This window comes from Lathamus discolor, chromosome 3, assembly GCF_037157495.1.
Source record: "Lathamus discolor isolate bLatDis1 chromosome 3, bLatDis1.hap1, whole genome shotgun sequence".
NCBI classification, from domain to species: Eukaryota; Metazoa; Chordata; class Aves; order Psittaciformes; family Psittacidae; genus Lathamus; species Lathamus discolor.
Window position 1 is genome coordinate 10,281,592 of NC_088886.1, and position 22,856 is coordinate 10,304,447.

The 22,856-nt window shown below is 43.3% G+C and overlaps 1 long non-coding RNA gene across 3 annotated transcripts in view; it reads right to left on the minus strand.

Moving 5' to 3' along the window:
* LOC136011512 (uncharacterized) overlaps positions 1–22,856 on the minus strand; it is a 90,661-nt gene that overhangs the window by 38,328 nt on the left and 29,477 nt on the right. For 2 of the 3 annotated variants that reach the window (XR_010611407.1, XR_010611409.1), the window contains exons 3-5: positions 20,748–20,921; positions 18,098–18,179; positions 4,512–5,896 (exon numbers count right to left, since the gene is read on the minus strand). This is a non-coding gene — a long non-coding RNA (uncharacterized LOC136011512). Of the gene's footprint in view, positions 1–4,511; positions 5,897–18,097; positions 18,180–20,747; positions 20,922–22,856 lie in introns of those variants that run through there. The other variant, XR_010611410.1, reaches the window with a different exon arrangement.

Consider the following 22,856-nt stretch of genomic DNA (forward strand, 5'->3'; position numbering starts at 1 on the left):
ATGCCAATGATCCCACTCTGGTGCCCATCTGCCATCATAACATCCCCATAGTCACTCCATGCAAACATTCCTTGCTTTCAAAAACAGAGATAATCCAAGAATTGTAACACTCACACCCAAATCTGGAAGTGATCTGGAGTTTCCCCAAAGCCTGGCATCTCATTTCTGGTCTATTGTACAGAATGACCAGAGAGAAGCACCCAAATTAGACCCTTGATGCAAGCTTAAGCCTCACATAGTGCCTCCAGTGGTTTTGGCACTATTTCCTGGTTCAAATTCATCTAGTGCTTATGCTGTTCCCTGCTCCAAAAGATTTCTCTTTATCTTTTCATATAGCTTCATCCATAGGAGATTCATCCCTTAAACCTGCACCAAATTCACCTTTAATGATTCCTTTTCTCTATTCATCCAGTGTTTTTCAATAGCAGTAATAGTCCTTGTGATATTAATTCTCTTCATTGAGTGCTGCCTCTCTGCTTTGCCCACGGCTCAGCCCTTTGAGCTTTTAAAACATGATCCTCTGTTCTCTAAAACCTGACTTATTGGTATCTTTGTACAACACCAAGATGACATGTTCTTTACATGTGCTTGTACTCACGTGTACAGAAGGCTGCCACTCTAAGCTCAGCGATGGGAGGTCTTAAACAGCTATTTTGTTCCCTGCCTTCGGCACTGTATTAAGAACTTAGTTTTCATCTGCTGTGTGCTATCACCTTGAGGTCACTTTCAGACATATTGTATTTCCAGGTCCCCTCCCATCTCTAATTGCACGAGTTAAGATTGCTTTCAATTTTAATTTCCTTCCTTTTGATGGTTTCATCCCATTCTTAACATGACTTGAACATGAGTTGCTTTTTTGTTTTTTAAGCTTCCTCTGGACATCTTTGCTAACTGGTTACTGATTTATTTAGCCCACATTCACAGTATACAGCTAAGAAAATGAGACTAAATGGTTGAGCATTCATTAGAAACAGATCAAGAAGAGACTACATTAACAGCCCCCTGGCTGCTGCTTATACCCTCACATCTGGCCACTAAGTGCTTCTATAAACCAAATACAGCATAAAAGGACAAAGCAAGCTGTAGGGTTGCAGCAGGCAATCGCTGTCTCTGTTTCACCAACAGCTTATCTCAGAGGATTCTGAACACAGCCATAGTAGCATCATCTTTGTTGCCCTTCTGCTGGTCCAAGTATCTCCTTGCCTTTTCTACGCCACTCTCCCTATTTGCACCCCTTCATGTGACTTCTATCTGCTGCTTCTCAAACCTGCAGTCTCAGACTCATCAGTTGTCCTGATATCTTCATTGTCTGCAGCCTCTTCTCTGAAGAGCATGAGAAAGCCTAACATAAGTTTGGACATCCCATCACAACCACCCCTTAGAAACATTCAGTGTCCACATCTCTGACCCTATGGCCTGAATGGAGATGAAACAACAGCTTTGTCCAACACCATCTGACTACATAGTGGGTGGAAATAAAGGATTAACTCCTGCTCTTAATCTACATATTTTGCTATCCCATATTATGGCTGTAAATTCTTAAACCACATAGACAGGCATCAAGTTAAACTGGGTGCTTACTTCCTTTTCCACTTGATGTCTTTTATTAGAAAGAGCAAATCACTAATACTCTTTCAATAGGCTAACACATTTCATGACTGTATTTTGGATTTTCCATGAGTGTAACCCAGATCAGATTTGAACAAGTTTATTTCCAGAGGCTTTTTGTTTACCTGTACTCCAAATTTTACTTAAAGGAGCAGGACACTGAACTACAAGGAAATTTGTGGGGTTTTTTCAGTTTCAGCTTTAACTTACATGGGTCTAGACCAAGTCAAAGAGCATAAAACAATCTGCCTCAGCTGCCCTGCACACAAGTCTCTTGAAACACAGCCAAAAAGTTACAGCTTCTCATCTAATGAGCCTTGTTTTATTTTCTGTAAAGTCCCATTTCTCCTTGATTCTTCTGCTGGTATTTTCTCCTGTTCATGCCCACCAAATTCCACCCTTTTTGGTTCTTTTCCAAGCAGCTTCATGCCCTAATTGGCTGTGCTGCTGAATACTTTCCTCTCTACATCACTGTTAGCAGGTCTACCCAGTGGCCATGCACATCTGTATTTGTGCTCATGGAGTTCTTCACCATGGCTGTGCCAGTTCAAAAAGGGTGTGATAGGACTTGGAGTGAGCTGGCTGCCTGACTGTGACTACGGTTCCTTGCAAATACAGTCCCTGAGCCCCACATAGGTCAACAAGTGCAAACCCATGAACAATTGGGAGCTCTTGATGACAGCTAGGAGTCTCTCTGCAGACCCAGGAAGTCAGGCAGCTAAACCAAGGCCATAAAATAAAGTCAAAAGCTGACCTTAAAATAATAAAAAATAAAATAAAAATGAATTATATCAACTAATATAATAATAGGGAGGTTTTATTGAAACTGTGACCTAAATTAGTCAGAAACAGCAACTTCATTTGGTTTATTGCATTACCATCAGTCATAAAAGCACTTCTCCTTTCCATTTGCCCTGCTCTGGATCTGTATTTGCCCAACTGCTGCCTCTACATCAAGCATGAACAGTCAGAACACGACCAACAGGAAGCAGGTCCTTATGCCCAAGGCTGTCCAGGGACAGCTTTCAGTGCAGCCTGAGCAGGAAAGGAAACTGGCCACAGGCAGAAAAGCTTTTGCTAAAAGTCATCCAATGGGCCTGGGCAAAGGAGGAATAACAAGAAAGAGGGTAGCCCAGACCCTTCTTTAGTTCAAAATCTTAGGGCTTCAATAAGCTTCAAGAAAACAGATTTGCAACAGTTGTAGAGGCTGAGCATGGCAGCTCTTGTGGGTCGGAAGTCTTGGGAGGACCCATTGGCTGATTCAAGGACATCATTTCAGGATCAAGATCAAGAGCAATGTGGTCCAGGAAAATTTATGGAGAGTTTGCTCCACATCCCCCCCCCTAGAAATGAAGAGACAGAGAAAGAAACTTCTCATCTCCTACTGATTAACCACAGTGCAAACTTCACGTGCTCCTGACCTCCACCACAATGAGCAGACCTGAGTTATTCCAATAAAACAGGAAATGACACTTTGCCACAACATTACTAAGTCCACATCCCATAAAACCGTTCAAGGAAGGGGGGAGGGAGAAGAGAAAAAAAAACCAAGAGTAAAGCCAGGCAATTATCTGCTATTAACCCAGTGCTCAGTGCTACCACATTGCTCCTAAAAATAATGACAGAGCAACAAAGCTTATTTGCATCTCCCATGTCCTTTGTGGGTTCCTCATTATTCTAATGAGCTGCTGGAAAACACACTTCAGTTCCATCCCCATCAGTTATTTCACTGATCACTCCACTTTCATTTCCACCTGGCACCACAAGATGTTTCATAATTAACACTTTGATCCTTTCTTTTTCTTTCCTCTTATTTTTGGGGGGTTTGTTGGTTTAGGGTTTGTCTCTTTCTTTTCCACCCAGGGACAAATACAGACACCCACTTTGGGAGGAGCAGAGAAAACTTGTGGATGAGGCTGCTCCCACATTCTGCACCAGACTTTGGAGCCACCAGGCTGGACATGGCTGTCAGAGCCACATACCATACTGCCTTTGCTTCTGTGATGCCGTTTCCGTGCGGTTGGTACCGAAAAGAAACCAGAAACAGTTTAAGAATAGATCAACTTAATGTCTGCCACGTGGGCTCAGGAGCAAAACAGGGAAGGGATGGAGGAGGGCAGCAACGCAGCGATCGCGCAAGCAAACACGCTGTGGCTTGGTGGGTTTTTTCTGTCACAGTGAGTCACACCATTGACTGCAAGTCAGCGTGCCTTTCCTCATGTGAAGGAAATAAAAGTCATATTTATCTCAACAAGCTTTATTCCACCCTTCAGAACCATTATTCAGCTTCAAACAAGCTGAGATGGGGCTGGCAAGGATCAGGGCTGCCAACCTCTGTTTCGCCCACTCCCTTTGACTCCCTCCTCCTGCCACACCTCTTGGTCCTCTCAGATCTTTGCTCTGGGGCATCCTTTTTTGGCTGGAAAACTGGGCCATGGTGGGGTGCCTGAAGTTAAATACTGCTGCACATTTAGAGGACTGGAATAATTGTAACTGCCAGGGGGAATGGAGCTGCACAGCATTGGGCATGAAGAGGGCCAGCCACCGCAGTGCAACATATGTACAAAGAAACACAACTCACCCTCCACTAGCTAAAGCCAATGGTAGGGTCTTACAGATTTTAAAGGTCCAAATATTGGTCCTTCCTGAAATTTGGGCGATTAAGTGCACTTCCTCCCTCCCCTCCATCAAACAGTATTTTCTCATGACTGAATTGCCTCCTCTTTCACAGAATTTTACTTTCTGTTTGGTTTTTATTTCAAAATACCCTTTGAAATGATACTAGAATAGCTACAGAGAGATTCTGCACACTCCAAACCTCCGAGTTTCACGTTGCTTTGCTTTTAACAAAACACAGAGAGCAGTTTTAAAAGTATTTAAAGAAAATAATTTTAGCTCCTCTAAGAAAGTGTTTGAAAATTTTACCATTTCAGTTCCTTGTCAGGAAGAGCTTTCTGCCTGACTTTAATTGCAGAGTTGAAAAAGACACTTGTGTCAAAGCTGAATCTTTCTCTGGAGGCTTGGTGATTTACATGGAAATTTTATTGAAAGGGGGAATAATTCAGAGAAAGCATTTCTGTACTGTCCTTCTGGTTTGGGGGTTTACAGTTATAATGTTATTTTAGAAGAATATTGGACATTATAAAAACCCAAGCATGAGCATCAAATGAAATATTTCAAACTCTCTAAAATGAAAGCTTTCACAGTTTTGAAAATGAAGTTTCATTGGAAAATCCACAGTTTTGATCTTTGGGTCCAACTTGCAGTTTCAAAATGTTGATTCCTTACCATTTCATTAAGAAAGATGCTGATTGTTCCAACACCTGAGTTTGAGCATAACTTTACTACAGTTGTATTTACAAGGGTAAACTCACACACACATACTAGTGTTGCCAGGATCAGGGCTTCTGGTAACTTGCTGACACTCAGTACAACCTATAACGCTGTACAATGATCGCTTTATGTACACCAGACTTTGACCTTATTCATCAAAATACCCTTCTGACTTTTCACCAAGGGCTTTTATGTCCTCTGAAAACAATAAAAATTCCTTTTTATGACATTACAACTTTAATTTCAAAGTGTGAGGAGCGAATGTGGTGGCGTTCTCCTTATTAAGGCAGAATGAGCTTGTATGCCATGGCTCAAATTATTTTTACTTGGGCTTTACATAACCCTGGTACAACAACAAGCAGATTGGGGTCCAAAGTGCAAACCCAGGGCACACGCAATCTAAAACCCCACCTTCCAAAATGGACGATGACTTTGACCTCTGCAGCCATAACCCATGAGGTGTGATTCTTACACTAGGATGATTTTCTCTGCACAGTGGTAAGAGGAACTTTTCCACCAGTCCTCAGATCCTGGAGTCATGGGAACACAGACATCTCCCACCTCTTTAAAAGCATGATTCTCTAGAACTCATCGATGTGAATAAGCATTTGAAATATGTCTAGCAGCAAAAAGGCAATTGATACCAAGTCTCTTTTGGGGTAAAGGGGTGATACAGAAGGCACTGTTGTACGAGCCTGGCTCCAAGCTATGTCAAAGTAATTGAAAATGGGAAGAGCTGAAAATCAAACTCAAAAGATACAGGTAATACAGGAAAACATTGCAAATGTTGCAAACCACTTCTTTGAACAGTGGAAGTAGGTTAGCCCTGAACTAGGTCCTCAGCTGGTGTGACTGGCTTAGCTCCACCAAATTCAGCCATGGTATATCGGTGTGAATACATCCCTGGATGAAGGCTACCTGCTGTATCCAGGCAGTCTTGCAGGGCATTCATCTGCTATGGAAAAAAAGGAAAAGGAGATTCAAGACTCCTGGGACCTCAAATATGAAAATGAAATCAAAGACAGAGATGTGACCCCCAAAAGGGCACCTTTTTCCATGTGAGGATGACCTTTAGATCAGTGTAAGCAAAATAAAAAGAACAAAAGAAAGGATAAGGGTAAAAGATGGAAGAAACCAGTCAAGATGGAAGGGACAGATGGCGGCAGATTCAGAGGGAGGGAGGAGATAGAAACCAAAAAAAACCCAGGAGGGTAAAAAAACAAGGCAGATTAGGAAATAGGAATCAGAGGTAGAGGAGAGAGAAGGGAAGGGATGGGCAGTGATAAAGGGAACAGGGTTAAAACGAGCAAACAGAGAAGGCATAAAGAGAAGGGTTCGGGTTAAAGGAGCAATTGCCCTCTGGCAAACATACTGCAATGTAAATGGAAACACATATGTCAACAAGGAGCGTCCTGAGACGGGCCGGAAAGGAAATAGCTTACGTGATGTGAGCTTCTGCTGGGAATCACCACAGCCTTCTCCCCCCACTCCCTTGTCACCCTGGATCGCTCTTTTCTGCAGATGCTGATGTCCCCACAAACAGCAAGGCACTGTCACAGGGGTTCCCTGGACCCAGCCATGACTGTACCTCCATCCAGCACCACTGCCCATAGCTATTCGCGGCTTAAGCTACTACCTGACTTCACCCAGCTCAAAGTGAGCTGCATCACAGCTCAAGATACAAATACATATGACATTTTCAAAGGTAGTTTCAAACACTCTTGAGCTCAAAAAGAGCTTCAGAAAAAGCTGATAAGCACACACAAAGGTCTCTAGAGCTCTTAAAACTGAGTCCAGTACCTGAGCTTGAGTCCTCCAGGAGCTCTGGTCAGTGTTCAAGACCAGAATCCTTCATTTCACTGCCTGAATTGCGTTAGTCAGGACTCAAGTCACTCAGAAGCATCTTTTCCTGGAAGTTAAACTCACATGAACTATTTTTCCGATTCCAGTCACCCTTTTACATAATCTAAACATCCAGCTGCACCTTCAGATATTTCCCAAACATTTCTGTGCTTCTGGTCTTCCTTCTTTAGGAGGAAGCTTATAGAGGATGGCAGCAAGACAAGAATCATGGCCATCTTCCATAGAGAAGAGGAAAATCCATAATAAAGGGAAAGAATCCAACAGAGCACTATCTGCAGAGACATCACTGCTGCCCAAGCCTTCATACTGTTGCATGGAGGTTTCTGCACTTTTTGGACTTCTCTAGTTAGGAAGCCATATATTCAAGGAAAGCCTATTCCATAAATGCTGCCTATTACACCAAAATCTCCAGGTACATTGTGCATGCACAACAGGGCTATGCTTCCTCATGGCATTGGATCTCAACTGCCCAGGGTTTCCAAGGGGCTCAAGATACTCCAAGAAAAGCATCCTGGGTAAGGAAACTTTTTTTCCCTATGATAAGGATTCAACGTCTGGCAAGGATTCAACCTCTGGCTAATGGTATTTGTGCATGCTGATTTCATTGGCCCATGGCACAGAGGGAGGCAAAATAACCTAGTATTTATGCTCAGACGCCTTTTTCATGCCCAGCAGAATAACTCAAGTTTAGGGCACAGCTCAACCAAAAACATGCCTGTGTCACTGGTCACCTTTGTGACACCTCACTGCAATACAGCTACTTCTCCTTCTGCTGACAACAGTTCATGTCAACAGGAACACTCATTTCAGTGTTAGTACAGCCATAAGCAGGGTGGTACGCCACATTAAAGACTCAGTAGAGCTGCAGAGATAATGTGTTGGTATAGTCAACATCTTAGACTACTACAGAATTAATCTGTGCACCATCAAGGTACTGACAGCAGATCTATTAGCTGTTAAGCATGTTACTGGGGAGAAGCTGACACATGGTAACTCCACAGCACTAAACTAACAAGGACATGTTCAATACACAGCACATCACATGTTGGAGGAGACTGTTCCCAAGAGCCATTCATCTTATTTCACTTTTGCTGTCTTGACTTCCCTTTGAAGTGTTAAGAAACACTTTTCAGATATCCCCATCACTTTGTCAAGCACAGATCACTACACATGTGACTAGGATCATTAATGCCTCTACACAAAGACCATTTGTCTATTTAAAAAACACCCCAAACCTTTAAATATGCAGAATCCAATTCTTTGCATTAAGTCATGCTTGAAGATGACTCAGAGATGAAGGGGTTCCTGCAGCTATAAACTCAGAAGATGGATGAAAGTTCAATCACTGACACTGAATCTTTTTGACATTTAAACATTTCCACTCCAGAACACGACAATCCTTCAAACAACCATGTTGTTTTGTTTTTACAAGGATACCAGTTAGCCTGTGTTGTTTAGATTGGTAATACTTGCAATGTATAAACTTTCTTAGCACATGGCAAGTGAAAACAAATAACCTCCATCAGATACGCATTTTCTATGTCAAAAGGGCAAAGGAAAACCAAGTGGCATTTCTGCAATGAACTGCCTCTAGACTTCCTTCCCAGAATCTGGGGAAACATTCAAAGGTAGAAGCAGAAATGTACATACTGACCCAGAAATAATTCTCCAGTGTGTACTTTCTCCCAGTGTTGTTGCAGCTCTGATGGTCCGAAAATAGAGGAACAAGGTTTCTAGACAATAATCTTTTCCTGGATCAACTGAAACAGCTAAAGAAAACAAGCTTTGGGCACACAGAGTTTTCTAAATGCTGTTCACATGAAGGGCATCTTTCCTTGCACAGCCTTCATGCCAGCTCTTGTACCTCTCGATCACCGAGGTTTTCCAATAGTTTTCTTGTGTTATCCTCTGTGACGCCAGCTACTCAAGCCCTCCTGAGCAGGGTTCCAGATAGTTCAGGAGACCTGGGTCCACTTCCCTTTTGTCACAAGCTACTTAAAACACTTTAGGAAAGCTGCATGACATTTTGAGCACCCATTTCTCCATCACCTATAAGGCAGGCTAAATGCCCACCTAGGTAAAGGGAACAAGGAGGCAGCAGTGCAAGACGCAGAGATGTGCAGAAAAGCAGATAAACCAGCCTGCAGGGTTCAAGGTGCATAGGTGGAGGTGGGACTCCTCTCACATATACTGAGAGCTCTGAAATGGTGTGCCTGGACTACTCTGGTCTTTCAGATCACAGCATGAGCTGTCTCAGCTACCTGCAGTACTCTCCTGCTTAAGATGCAGATGCCTCACCAGGCTGCTGAGGGAGCCAGAGGAGAGGAACAGAAGAGATGCCTGGAGGAGGAGTAAGTCACAATCCCTATGGTTTTTATGTGATTTTTATCTCACCCCTGAAGTTTCATCATACTGTTCTGGATCAGACTGACTTAAATGCATTATTGCATTTAAGCGATAAATACGCACGAACGCATCTCCTTCCTGCACCACTGTATAACCAGAGAAACAATTTCCTTTTAAACGGGGCAGAAATTAATTCTTCAGGAAAAGACCAGCACTATTGGATTTTAAAGCAATAGATGTATCAATATTCTATGAAGGGGGAGCTAGGCAGCTGAGCAGCCACTGAATGACCAAAAGGAGCCTAACAGTCACAAGCAATCGATAAGGGTTATTCTTAAATAACCCATCTTCTGAGCACAAGAGATCAGTCTCATTTTTGAAGATGTAAATGTGTTGTGCTACAGAGCTGCTCCAAAGACAGATGCACAGAGCTGTTTGTTCAGCGCTCTTAATCCAAATAAACAGTTGCATACTCTTACCTACAACATAAGTCTCTCATCTTCAAGTGTGGCCAAGAAAAATATTTTCCTAGCTAGTTTGTTATGAAAATGTTTGAATAAAAGAAGCAACATCAATAACTTATGTAAAAACTTCAACCTCTAATCAGCTGAGCTTTAATAAGGTTTGAGATAACAGCGCATGTATTTTGCCAAGAGTATAAAATAATCATAAAATATTATAATTGATGTGCTGTTCTGGTTTATTACAGCTCACAAACTAGATAGTCGATTGCATAGAAGAAAACATTTTGGACCTTGTGTTAACATATTGTAATAATTAACAGCCATTATTTGCATTTGGGGTATTTTGGTGAAGGGTTTGGTTTGTTGGGGGCGGGGTGTTGGTTTGGGGGGATTTTATTGTTTAAACAGCCTGTACGAATTTGGCCAATGACTTCAATCACTCTGAAATCAAATGAAGCTATTTATGACACAAGCATTTGGCCCATAGTGTTCTGAAAGAAATGAAGATGGCAGAGCTTAATTCCTGCTCAAATTAAACCTTCAAAAAAGAGAGGAAGAGAGTAGGGGGAGGAAGCCCCAAACTGCAAATAAACCCTTGACAATAAGTTACACCAAGTTGTTTCCTTTTTGGAAGGTAGTGAGCTGCAAATAATTGCTAATAAAAGGTTCACTGTGTTTGGTGAATGCAAATCTTTATTTAGTGGCTGCAGTGCAAGTCTTTTTCTTGCTCTCTTGACAGTTTAAGTACACGCCAACAATATTTGCTTAAAGTCTTTGGCTCCATTAATCTCAAACCCTGTTACACAGATTGCCAAAGCTGATGACAAACCCCAGTTAGCATGGATCATCTACTTGCCCATGACAGTATTTTTCCCATGACATTAAAAGGATGGTATTTCTCCCAAAGAAGGCACAAGTCTACGGATTCTCAAGGTTTGAAAGGATAAGTCTATGGCTTAAGGTGACTGATAGAGATAGCTGGGGACTACATGGAGACAGGGAGGAGGAAGAATACCCTTGCACTCTAATTGGCTTTTTTGTTTGCTCACAGTTGCTTCTAGTATGGACAGATCTCCATAAGAAAACACAAAATTAGCACCTGTTGGGACAACTTAACCTTCAGGGAGAAAAGCAAACATCCTTGGGTTGTCAGGATTCTGAAACAAAGGTTACAAAGGAGGTGATTCTTTTTCCTGGATTGTTTTAACCCCTTCTTGCAACACACCGCAGCTCACTGACAAACATCCACCACTGACTGTTAGTGACCCTCTCAAACATGGTACAAGAAACAGCACCATAAAATGGGGTACTAATTAACAACACCATCATACCAGGAGCATCAGATGGGAAAAGTATGTATAAAGGTATTATCAAGGGAAACTGAGGCATGGTAAGAAAAATCATCACAGGAGCAGCACGACCTGGAAAGTGACTGTTCTCCTCTCTCCACCACACAGCTACACTTCATAAGAAGGTGCAATGATACTGTGCCCTCTCACCCTGCTGAGTAACACAAAACTCAGCTGCCTCTCTAGACAGGAATAACACCCAGCAATGACTTCTCACTGTCTTGTTCCTTGAGAAAAAACTTCTCAGAGCCAGAAAATTTAAAGCAAACCCAGAAATTTAAAACCTGTGTCCTTTCTCCTGACTCATCAGCAGATGTGCCTGGCCAAAACAACAACTGTCTTTGAGTAACTGTGTCATGGAATCACAGAATCAACTAGGTTGGAAAAGACCTTTAAGATCAAGTCCAACCATTACCCCAGCAGGGCCAAAACCACCACTAAACAGTATCACTGAGGGCCTCATCTGCACAGCTTTTGAACACTTCCAGGGATGGTGATTCCAGGGTCACCTGTCCCAGAAGCGTGTTCCTACAGGCAAATGCCAAAATGCTGAATTTGGAGGGAAATACAAGAAATCTAATGAAGAAGCTGAGGAAGAAAACAGATACTTCCAAATGAAAGCCATGATATTCAGCCATAGCTCTAGGCAGCACAAGCAGGGTATGTATTATGTACATCTGGCTAACAATAGCATCACCCTGCCTGTGGCTTGCTCTTGGTAGATAATGACTTGGTTAAGCTAAGGGCTTCAGTGAAACTATTAATATGTGAGAGCATAAAGCTTGCACAGAACTCTGCAGGATGGTGACCTCAGAGAGTAAATTGAACTAAAGTGATTGTAAATGAGCTAACATCTTTCACTTAACACTGCCTCCTGTTTCCCTCCAACAGAGGCACCAACCTTTCTCTCACTGGAATCTTCCACTTCTCCATCAAAACCACAAGCATCTCCCAATTTTTCTACACTTTAACCCCAGAGGGGTTCACACTGTAGCCAGCAGACTCCAAGAGGACTGTAATAAAAACTGAATCTTTGTTCTGACTGCAGATTAAAGGGAACAATCCTCAGTACAAATGCAAAATAGCTTTCCCGAGTTTTCTTTCCTCCCCCCCTCCTTTTGAATAATTGGTATCTGCATACGAAGGTTCAATGTCACCAAACATGAGGCTTGTGTACAAAAGCACAAGATCCTTGACTAAAGCACAGCATACTTAACAGCTCAAAAGCAATTGTTGTAAAACTTGATGGAATTGTGCCTGGCAATCGTATTTTATTGTCGTTTGTACAGGGAAGCTTCAGCATTTTCTGGGCTTTTTTTATTTTTTTATACCTTAGGGAAGTGGTGGATATTTGAAGAAACTTGAGCTCAGGAGTTCATGGCCATAGTTACTGTTTTCTCCAGAATGTACATATTTTATACAAAATACAACCCAGGTGTTCAGAAGAGAAACACTTTCCACTTATCCAGGTAAGAGTATAGCCCAAGGTCATATAAAAAGCTTGTCACTGAAGTTTGCACAGACTGTAGTGCAATAAATATAGGCCTCGTTTGACACAACATTTGAGTAATTTGTGCCCTATACCAGGCTAAGCCCAAAATCTTTACAAGAGAAAAAGGAAGGAAAGAGAAGAGGGAACCTCAAGACCACAACTGCCCTGGGATGCAAGAAAACCAGAACCTGCTTCTTCTACAGCAAGGATTTAAACTTTCAATCCTCTTCATTCAAGAAAACACCTTTAACCACCTCACTGCCCCTCACACTGCTGCTCCAATTTGGGCACTGAACTTTCTTGCCAGCTAAGTGAATTATACACTTATTCGCACCCCTTTCTTTCCAAGGGTCCTTGGGATAGACACGTACAGGGAAGGAGAAACTAGAAACAAGAGGCAATTCCTAAATCTTTCATCTAACAGCACTAGGAGGGCTGCTTCCCTCTAGTAAATGACTTGTGGAAGGAAAGGAAAGCAGGATGCCGGCAGGGCTTGCTGCTCCCACCCTCCATCACAAGCACACTCTGGGCACGCACATGATGGGCAGGGGTAGAGCAGCAGGTTTCACTGCTGAAATACGCACGATGCTCACCCAAGGGATGCCCTTCAGTCCTTTGTGAGCATACTACCAGCTGAGGACACATGATCTTGGCCACCTGTGAAAGCAAGGAAGACATTCCTACTCCACCGATACACAGGGAAGCCAGTGCCTATACAGCATATCACTGTGCCTGCTCACATAACATGCTTCAGCAGCAACAGCCAGCAAGGAAGCACCTCCACAGCCTGGGACACACACCTGCATTGCCCTGCCTGAGGCATAAACAAGGGTGCAGGGGAAGGTGGCTGAATCTCTGCAGGCCAATGGAACAAGGAGTCCCAGGCAAGCAGAGTTTTGCTTTCCAGATGTAGTCCAGCACATCTGGGGAGGCAGCATCTCTTCTCAAAAGGGCTTTTCCTCCATGTCAGAGTGCTTCAGAAGTGACACCCTGGAAAGCATGCTGCATGCATCTTCCTGCCTCTCTGCTGAATATGCCAGGAAGCACATGGCATGTCACAAATGGCACTTTTAAATAGTTCGGGGTGGGGGTGGTTAAAATGTTGGGATCCTTATCTGGACACCAGCTGTTTATGCTCCTGAGGGTTTAAAACAGCATTTCTAGCATTGGGAGCAACAATGCAGTACATGTTTCTCTGCCTTAGAAGGAAGAACATACACATATATTTCAGTTTAGACATAAGGAAGAAGTTCTTCACTGTGAGGGTGGTGAGGCACTGGAATGGGTTGCCCAGAGAAGTGGTAAATGTTCCAATCCTGGCAGTGTTCAAGGGAAGGTTGGATGGGCCTTGGGCAACATGGTCTAGTGAGAGGCGTCCCTGCCCACGGCAAGGGGGTTGGAATTAGATGATCCGAAGATCCTTTGCAACCGAAACCATTCTGTGCTTCTACAGTTCTACACAGAGATGAGCAGCTAAGGTAGACAAATTAAAGACCTAAGTGAAACATGTGACTTGAAAACATCCTGTCTACCAAGCAATGTCTGCAAGAGGGGACTGCTGCATCTCTGGGTTGTCCCTAAGAAATGGCAACGTGGACCAAATACCATATTAGAAACTTCAGAAAATCCTTCAGCCTGATAAGACAAGATTTATTTCCTCTCCAGTGCATATGTGCTCATCAATATGATCTATGTGCACACATTCTGTGCACCATAAATCCTGTATAGCCAGTACCTGCCAGATGTACTATGCATATGCATACTTCTCTACAGGATTTTCTGCATGAATGGAAGCCTTAGCAATCACTAAGTCACAGCCACACAGCTGGAAGGGATCTCAAGGCATCCAGGCCCTCCTACAGCAGTCTCTGTCTTCTCCCTTCTTTACCCCAATCTCTCTCATGGCTAGATTAAAAAAATACCCAAAACACACCACAACAAAGGAACAAAAACCCGCACCCACCAAAAACACCACACCAAAGCTTCCTCCAGCTTCACAATGAGGAGATTAAATTTAAATGCAGAGAGACTCATCCTAAATCTCCAGGGGTGTCCACGGGAGCGCCATTCCTTGTGTCTCGTACTATGCTCAAATCACTCCCATCTTCTTGCACCCCCATGGCCTCTCCCCCAGTGGCAAATAACTCACCAGCTTGGGAGGGCTGCAATTGCAATGTATAGAGTGAGCATATGGACACACATTTTTATATGTATGTACGCACACACGTATACTTATAAAAGTCCCCAGTACTCTGCCGGGAAGGAAGAAGAGGGAAATCCCTCCTTTCATCTAGACCTAAATGGGAAGGCCTGGTTTGCACTGGAAGTGAGATTTCAGAGACGTAAGGAATGAATGGTCTGCTTTGTCTCCGCAGCTTTGATATATCAGTTCCTTCTGTGACAGACTTGTTAATCTTTCCAATGTTGCTTTTTCAAAAAAGACAAACACAGTGGATAAATGTGAATGGCCAACCACATCCCCTCCCATAGGAAGTCTCGCCACATGGGCAATTCTTCCAAGTAAAGAAAACAGCCCACTTTATTTACAGGGTAAATCATTTTGACTTATCTTGCAGGGGTTTGCTCATAGCAAACTGACAGTTTCCCCCTGTTGCACAGTAAATGGCTGATGGGGAAAATGTTTTCCTTCCCACCATGTAGAAACAACCAGCCAGAAGGGAGGAGGGGTCGGGGACTTCATTTTTCTAATACTCCATTAATGTTCTCCTAGCTGACAATCACTGCAAAGGCCTGAACTCGCCACTCCAGGCAGCTCGAGCAAGAAACTTGAATCTCTACAGGGATTTTTAGCTAAGTACATTGACTCGAGTTAGAACTTTAGGTCTTAAAGGGTAAGGTAACCTTTAAAATGATTTCCAAATAAGTGCCATTACTCTAGGAAAAAAAGAAAAAAACTACCCAAAGTTTCTCCTTTTTTCTTCTATTTAAATCATTACCCTCAGAAAATGGTTACATCTTTGTTACCTGAAATGACAGGACAGGAAGAGTAAGAGATTTTAAAAGATGGAATATACCCACACAGATTCATTAATTCCTTTCATATGCATTTTTCAATGACAGCCCACTGATCCCTCTTGTTGGGTTTGGGTTTTGCGTTGGGTTTTTTTGATTGTTTGGGGGTTTGGGGTTTTTTGTGGTTTTGTGTTTATTTTAGGTTGGGTTTCTTCGTTTGGATGTTTGGTTTTAACGTACAGCCTCAATACGCACCCAAATTGGGATACAGAACAAATTTATATTGCCTTGCAGATAAAAGTTTTCAGCTCAGGGATGTAATTAGCCCTGATCTTTCTTCTGCGGAAGTCAGTGAGATCTTGAGATATCACGTTCAAACAGCTCAATTCACAAGCTCCGATCCAGATTGCAGCAGTAGCTACCCTGGCCTTTCAAATCCAGCTAGCCTTCCAACTACATTTTCCTTGTGTCATCTCAAAGCAAAACACAAATGTTAAGACCAAAAACCTGTAGGGAGGTTTGGGTTTCCTACCATGCCAGGTGAGCAACAGGGTAATGCTGATAGAGTATAAAAATAGTGCAGGTACTATATTTGCTGAAGGTGTGCTCAAAGTGGGAAGGACAGGATGAATTAGGCAGCTCAAAGCAATGCTTAGATAGCTCTGCTTTGGGATTGAAAGAGAAGAGAGCATTTTTACCATCACACTTGCATTGTTTCATTGGTATAAGCCACTCCACACAGACTTTGTTAATGATCGTATTCAGCTAAACTGGGATGACCTGCAAGTGCAACAGTCAGTCTTGCTGGTTTCAACAGTGATTGCAACAGGATGCAAGAATGTGCTTAAGTGTTTTCCACAATAGGAAGCTAAATAAACCATCTAAGATGACGGTCATCACACAAACAACATGAAGAAATCCACCAAGGATATTAGATGCCCTTCACAAAGAGTGCAGGAGTGGCATTTTGCAATCTTAATACAGCAGGTTAAGTAATGTGCATGTTCCACATCCCCAATAATGTCTTGTTCAGGAGAGACATTCATCAAGGCCAGACCTCAGGCAAAAATCTGTGTAATTGCAATGATTTATACCTTTTGACACTCTGGTCTGCTGACACTGGAAAGACAATGTGCATCTGAGTTTGCTGCAAATATCCCCTAACACGTTTTTCTGGTTTTGGGGGGGTTAGAAATATGAAAACATATGTTCTGATTTATAAACTGCAGGTCAAACATGCAGGTGTTAATGGCTTTTTCCCTGAGATTTTCAACTCCAGCCAGACCTGTGTATGAATGACCAATTAAAAAATAGAAAATAGCACAGCATAATGGTGTTCCCATCATCTCATAGTAACAAAATAGCACAGCAAAATTAGAAACACAGACCTTTCCACCAGGACTCAACCTCCAGGTAAGAAAACAACTTGGGATCTTGCTCGAATCCAACAAATGCTTCTGCTTTGACCTTAAATGGTGTGATTTACAGTAATAATAAATATTTTAAAGACCTTTCCAATTTAAATGGCTGACAGTTGAAAGATTTTGCTAGTACAGTCAGCTGAATGATTAAAAGTAACTATAACCCTGCTGGTACTAATGAAGGCAGCACAAAGGTTCAGACTGCCTAATAGGTACATTTTTCCTTCTTGATTTTTTCCCTTCATTGTTCTAATATTCCCTTTGGGTCCCCTCTGCACAGGTGAATTTATGATGTTGAGGATTATCCTGAAATATGGGTTCTATCTGCATTGGGCTAAAAGCCCAGGCAGACAAATACAGTCATATCATAGGATTTGGGGCAGTTCTGCTGCCCCATGCCTGGTCATGAGCATCGTGCTACCAAAGGCAGTGTAGGTTAGGACTTCACTGCTTACTCTGCCTGTCTACAAGCAAAAGGGGAATGACAAAATCAGTCCAGAGCCAGGACTCAACTCTGATTTCCCATGAAATACAGTGACAATCACTGTAGATGCTTTCTAAGCTATGGCCAGAGAGACAGTGCCCAAGAACAACTCAAGATTCCCATTGTCCAGGTGAAGCTAATTTTGGAGGACTGAGCTGCTTTCTGGAGGGCTTTTTGTTTACTCTCTAGAAAAGAAACCCAAGCTGTTCCAACCAAGATGCCACACTGAAACACCTACATTGGGAAAATTCGGGCTTTTAGCCCTGAATCACAGGATGAGACAGAAAAACACCTTTGCCTGCAAGCTCATGATTTCCAGTCTTCTGCATGGGAAGCTCCACTGTCCCTGAAGTGGCATGTCAGACTGCACCTGCTTCAGGTGAACACAGCCATTCTTGTGACCCACAAGGCACCAGAAGACGCAACACTCGCAAAGGTGCAAAAGAGCCATAGAAGCAAGGCACTTGCAGATTGCCTAGCTCAAACTCCCTCTTGCAGCAGGGTTATTGCAAACATCAGAGCAGGTCAGCTACTAGCTGAGTCTTGTAAGCCCCCAGGTGTGGTGATCCTAGTAACTTTCCTGGTTATCTGCTCCAGCACCACACCATTCCAAGCAAATCATCTTGTCTTAATGTGCAACATTGGTAAGAAAAGACCGATACATCCAGATGTGCAAAGTACAAGTAGGCATTTAAAGATTAACCCGATTTTTCATTGCAATAGGTGGGTCATGTCACACAAACATGCAATTCTTTGATACTTACTGGTGTTGTGGTTTGTTGGGGTTTTTATAAGGCTGGTTAGCTCTTTGGTTTACATAGGCTGAGAAACACTGCCCAAAATTGCCTGGAAAAAAAAAACCCATACACTATTTCTTCCTGTTTTAAAGAGTATTTTCCCATCAGGTAACATAACTTATAATTAAGCCAAAGATTTGTGAAGACAGCACGTCAGTATTGCCTTGAGACCACAGAATTGCTGAAAATTATTGTTTTAATGGGGATTCAAAGTGGTTTTGCATCACTATATCAATACATAAATCAGCTACACAAAGTAAAAATGAACTGGCCACGTAATTCCCAGCAAGTCCAGATTCGAGCAACAGTGTCGTGCAGAAAGCACCATCTTTTTCAACCCCAGTAAAAACATGGTATATGCGGTAGAAACTACAACCAAAGAAAGCTAGAGAACATCCTTTAAAAACATTCCAAACATCTTTCTTTTTCATGCCATGAGAGATGATTTTTTTCCTATTTCTTGTGAGGCACTCTGCTGTTTTGCTTATCATTCCTCAGGGACTGGTGACCTCATGAAGAAAAACAACCAGGACAGAATTAGCCTTTAGTTATATATTAATACTTTTACCTCCAGCAGCAGCAGATACAATTTTGAGTCGAAAATCATAAATTTGTGAATGTTTGGATAGCAGCGCTCCTGCAAAGCTGTGGTAGCACGAATTGCTGGGGAAGGCTGAACTGTGGTTGCCGATCGCTGCATTTATTAACGATTGGATCCAAAAATTAAGTGTGCACTCCAAAACCGACAAAAGCCAGGAAGATCTTTTGCATTCCCTGGATTTTATATCAAATCTTAAAGTAGAATCACAGCACAGTGCGGGGCACTGACAGGGAACACAAGACAGCAAACCTTGTCCAATACAAGCTCTCAACAGTATTAGCTAACAGGACACGGCTGAAGGCTTTGGGAAGGACTGGATACCCAAGACCCACCCCCCCGCACCCTACCACTGCCATCACCTTGGCCAGGGTCAGGTTAGCAAGTGACTGATCCTTGTCCTCACACCCTGCCAATGAGAGGTCCAGTCTCTCTGCCTCCCTCCCACTCCAAAGCACCCCTTATGGGTCTACAAGAGGGAGCTCCCACCCCCAGGGCCAGCAAGACGGTGAAAAATGATACGAACCGAACAGCAAAATCAATATTTGGTCAGGCTAGGGAGGGACTATTGATTCTTTTCTCATGATATCCATGTCTCCTGCACTTCCTGCTTCTCCAGGGCACTGGAAATCCAAGTCCCTCCTAGACCAAGGGTGGCCAAGCTTTGACTCTGCAACATCTGTACCTCACAAGAAGTTTACATGTGGTCTCCGAGGCTTGTCCACTTGAGTGGCAGCAGGGACATGCTGGCACAAGGGCTACCGGGTAAACCAGGAGGAAGTGGGACAGCAGGAGATGCTAAGGGCAATGACACTGGGTCAGTGACAGGGGAGATGCTACCAGCTCCTGCCTCTACCCTGTTCCTCACAGCTGTGTGGCTATGTCAAGTTTTTAGCCTCTAACTTTTCATTCAATCCCCCACATTCATTTTGCCTAGTCTTTCTATTGTCTCTGTCCCAGAAGTCTTATGACTTGGGCAGAGACAGCCACTGGGTCCACACAACTACAGCATCCAGGAATGGCTCCCAAACCTCACACCCAGAACCAGTGCCTGTGCACATCCCAGCCCCATGTATGGGGACCCTCATCCTAGCTCCAGATTTCCACATGGTATGGGAACTGAGGGATGAACAGCAGCATTCGTCACGGGTAAATGATAAAGACAGCCAAGACCAAGGGCTGTTCTCCTATTAGGCTGATTAACACTTTCTTCCAGTTTCTCCCACTTCCCTTACCACTGAGGGCCTTCTTGCAGGTAGCCATGAACAGTACATCATGATACGCATCACTGGGGACATCAGGCCAACAGGTGTATAAAGCTACACCTCTGTATCACTAACTACAGTCAGTTTAGCATCTCAAAACATGGCAGTTCTTTCCTAGGAAAAAAAAAAAAAAAAAAAAAAAAAGCTATTTTAAGGCTCTTCTCCATCTGAGAAAGCTGAAGTCTCCCTAAAAGCTACCCTAGATAAAGAGGAGTTTGCCAAACCACACACTAAACTGCTTGGTGCCTCCGTTTGTCCAGTTGCAATAGTTTTGAATTACTCTGGAAAGCACCCAGGGATACAAGGATGAGAAGAGCACGGGAAAGGTTTCCTCCTCTTTCATCAAAAGATCTTTCTCCTGGGTTTGAAAGCAATGCTCCCCACAGCAGAGGGGCTGCTTTTAGCCAAGGCTTACAGAAACCTGCCAGATGCCTTGAACTCCAGGATGGAAAGCAACCAGTGAAGCTTTCAGCTTCTTACCTGGGCAAGAGGCCATTTTCTCTGGAGCAAGAATAAGATGGTGAAACAACACTCCATGCATACCTGCACAACACCCATTAAACCAGGCCATGCAGAACAGCCCTGCAGACACACGACAACAACTGAACAACCAAACAGCACAGGTTGTCCATGCCAGGGAGCACATATGGAGGATTCCCACATCACCAAGTTCACCCAGAGTTTGATCCCACAAGAAAACCAAGCCTCCCCAGCCAGCTGCACATCACACATATTGACTCCTGATCTGGCTTACACTGGGAATGCTGAACCCCACTCTTCTGTGTAGTCTAGATATAAGAGGAAACAGTGCAGGTGGAGCTGGCTGTTGCCTCACGAGGTCTCCGAAAGCTTCTCCAGGTTTTGTGGGATCCTGTCCTCTCATTGTTCTGCCATCATCCAGAAGGGCCTGATGGAAGTGGAAGAAAGCCTGGGAAAGCAAAGGATACCACATCGGGCAAAACCGTACATCAAGGCAAACATGAGGCCAACAGCAAGAGGCTCACCCAGGAAAAGCATAACAAAGATGTGAACAGAGATAGGCACGCTGCTGAGAGCACCAGGTGGCACTCAGGGACAACAGAGACACACTGCAGAGCTCTACCTCAAAAAGCCTACCCTCAAATGAAACCAAATCAGCAGGCACCTGAATGAGGGCAGCTCCCATCACTGCTTGCAGGAACGTGAACTGTGAATGTCCTTTACAGGTTGCATCTGGCAAAAAAGGGTTTGGGACAGGCTATAGAGAAAGCACTCAGCCCTCAAGAAGGCAAACATACAAGAGGGCTGGCTAGGTGGTGGCTGCCCTTGTTAAACTTCATGGAAAAACACAACTTGTGCAAACCAAATTCCCCTCACTAACCTCTTCCCCTTGTTGAAATATTAAACAACAATAGCTTCTCTTTTTATCTTTGAGCCAGTGGGACAAATTCATCATTAAAGAAACTTCGCTGGAGTCAACAGGGATATATCCGAGACGAAGAAATGAATTTGACCTATTGTGTTTTGTGTCCTTATGTTCTAACTAATAACTAAATTGTGCAAACTTTTAGTCAACAGAATCTGGAAACCTGGCCAAAGCAGCTCGCTTTCTTCCCCCCAGCATTGTTATCTGTACTTTCATATTACTTTAAGTTTAGAAAACAGGTATTTTCAGCCGTATGAAGACAGGCTGAGGAAGTTGGGGCTTTTCAGCCTGGAGAAGAGAAGGCTGCGTGGGGACCTAATAGCAGCCTTCCAGTACCTGAAGGGGCCCTATAGGGATGCTGGGGAGGGACTCTTCGTCAGGGACTGTAGTGACAAGACAAGGGGTAACGGGTTAAAACTTAAACAGGGGAAGTTTAGATTGGATATAAGGAGGAAATTCTTTCCTGTGAGGGTGGTGAGGCACTGGAATGGGTTGCCCAGGGAGGCTGTGAGTGCTCCATCCCTGGCAGTGTTCAAGGCCAGGTTGGATGAAGCCTTATGTGGGATGGTTTAGTGTGAGGTGTCCCTGCCCATGGCAGGGGGGTTGGAACTAGATGATCTTGAGGTCCTTTCCAACCCTAACTATTCTATGATTCTATTAATTTTATCACATAATATTTTTATGAGTCTATTGTCAAAATCTTAACATACAGTTTTCATATCATACTAATTCCTGAAGCAGAAACTAAGAAATAAAGAATGTTTTCTATTTAAAGCATTTACAATTTTGCCAATTCCCACAAAATAAAGCTTTGTGGGTGTTTTAGGCACACACGATTGTTAAAATGACTCCAGCCAAAGGATGCCTAGTCTGATCCAAGGATCCCCCTGGAAGATGCATGGAATGAAGTAAAACAAAGCTGCAGTGCACAACAGGAGCTGAAAAAAATCAATGTCTCAGAACACCAATAGCGGTTTCTACAGGGCCAGGATACACATTCTCACCAGGCAGAATACGAGGGATTCTGAGAAAGGAAGAGTTGTCGGCAAAGAAATTGGAAGATGATGAAATATAGACGCTACCAAAGGCAGTGTTAGGTGGAAGATGCATTTTGTGTCTCATGTTATACTGCCTGCCAGTCGATTACGGTGCAGCCTGTATAAACACATCATGCGTGCTCTGACAGGGAGTCGGGGTGAAGCAGGGTGTCAGGGTAAAACAGAGGATAATAAAATCACTTTAGATTTATTTCTCTAAATTGGAAACTTCATGCTTACACCTGACTAAATCATCAGCCTGAAACTTTAGCTCGACTCCCACAGAAAAAGTATGAAACCTTATCCCATCTTTGTTTAACAAAGGCCAATCAAGCCCGCCTAATGAATTCTGCAGATGGAGGCGAGGGGACACGTATGGCTGTTTTAATTCTGCAGGGCTTCATCAGACCCGTCTCCAACA